The sequence below is a fragment of the Octopus bimaculoides genome, chromosome 26 (genome assembly GCF_001194135.2).
Source record: "Octopus bimaculoides isolate UCB-OBI-ISO-001 chromosome 26, ASM119413v2, whole genome shotgun sequence".
NCBI classification, from domain to species: Eukaryota; Metazoa; Mollusca; class Cephalopoda; order Octopoda; family Octopodidae; genus Octopus; species Octopus bimaculoides.
Window position 1 is genome coordinate 3212754 of NC_069006.1, and position 1674 is coordinate 3214427.

The following is a 1674-nucleotide window of genomic DNA, read 5'->3' on the forward strand; positions in this document are numbered from 1 at the left end:
GTCTGGAAAAAATATGACAGGATGGTCACGAGCGGAATGCCATCGATCATAGAAAAGCTGACCTGTGGCTAAATAACAAGTCATTCTTCACTTTTATACTTTTTCTTTGTTGCTTTATATCTTTTTCTTTCTTTTTATCTATTTTTTTCTTCCATTCATTCTCTACACACTCTTTTTCTCTCTCGTTCACTGTCTGTCTCTCTCTCTCTCTTTTTCACCACCCCTCACACATATCACACATACATACTCTACGCCTCTCTCATCCATTTCTCCTCCTTTATACCCCCGTCTGTCTCACTCTCTTTCTCTCTCTCTGACCTCTACTCTTATTTTTCTTGCTCTCTCTCTCTCTCTCTTTCTCTTTCTCTATCTCTTTATCCCCTTCTCTGCCCCTTATCCCCTTCTCTACTCTCTCTTTCTCTCACATATTCTCCTCATCTCTCCTTCTTCTTTGCCCCTCTGTCTCTTCTCCTCTCTCTTCTCTCTCTCCTTCACACACGCGTTCAATCACTCCCTCCGTCTTCTCTGTCCCACTATCTCCTACTTTCCCTCTGCTCCTCTTCTCTCTCTTGACCCTAACCCTAAATCGATCGTATACCGATGTACTTTACCGAATTGAATCTTTTTCTTCTGGAGGGGAAAACCCCCTCCACCCAAACCCTAACAACATTCATTAACAACTCAAACAAGAGCAGATAATGTCAATAAATTAATTACTCTTTACTCTTTTCCTTGTTTCAGTCATTTGACTGCGGCCATGCTGGAGCACCGCCTTGAGTCGAGCAAATCGACCCAGGACTTATTCTTTGTGAGCCTAGTACTTATTCTATCGGTCTCTTTTGCCGAACTGCTAAGTTACAGGGACGTAAACACACCAGCATCGGTTGTCAAGTGATGTTAGGGGAACAAACACAGACACACAAACATACACACACACACACACATACATATATATATGCATATATACGACAGGCTGCTTTCAGTTTCCGTCTAGCAAATCCACTCACAAGGTTTTGGTCGGCCCGAGGCTATAGTAGAAGACACTTGCCCAAGGTGCCACGCAATGGGACTGAACCCAGAACCATGTGGTTGGTGGCGCAGGAGTGGCTATAGGTGCGGGGGCGGCTGAGTGGTAAGTAGCTTGTTTTCCAACCACATGGTTCTGGGTTCAGTCACTGCGTGACACCTTGGGCATGTGTCTTCTACTGTAGCCTATGTTGAAAAGCATTGCAGAATGGCCATAACTGTCTTTTATTCAGACACCCTGTACAATTGTAATTTGGACATCACGATCAAATGCATTTTCTGTCAAACTGTAAAGATGATATATACAAATGAAATTTCACTGCAAGCTCTTTTTTTTTTTTTTTTTTTTTTTTTTTTTTTTTTTTTTTTTTTTTTTTGACATATGAACTGACCATGTGGGGGTTCCCACGCACGATATACGAGTAGCTGTAGTAGTAAACAGTGATGTTGCATGAATGAATGAATGAATGAATGAACGAACGGAGAGATGATGGTGAATTTTATGAATGAATGGATGGCTGGTTCGTTAAATATATGAATGAATATTTGGTTTATAAGTATGTGAGGTGGTTGTGGCGTTTATGCTTGCTTTTGACACTGTTTGTGCCTAAATTCTTTTTTCATAAACACACACACACACACACACAC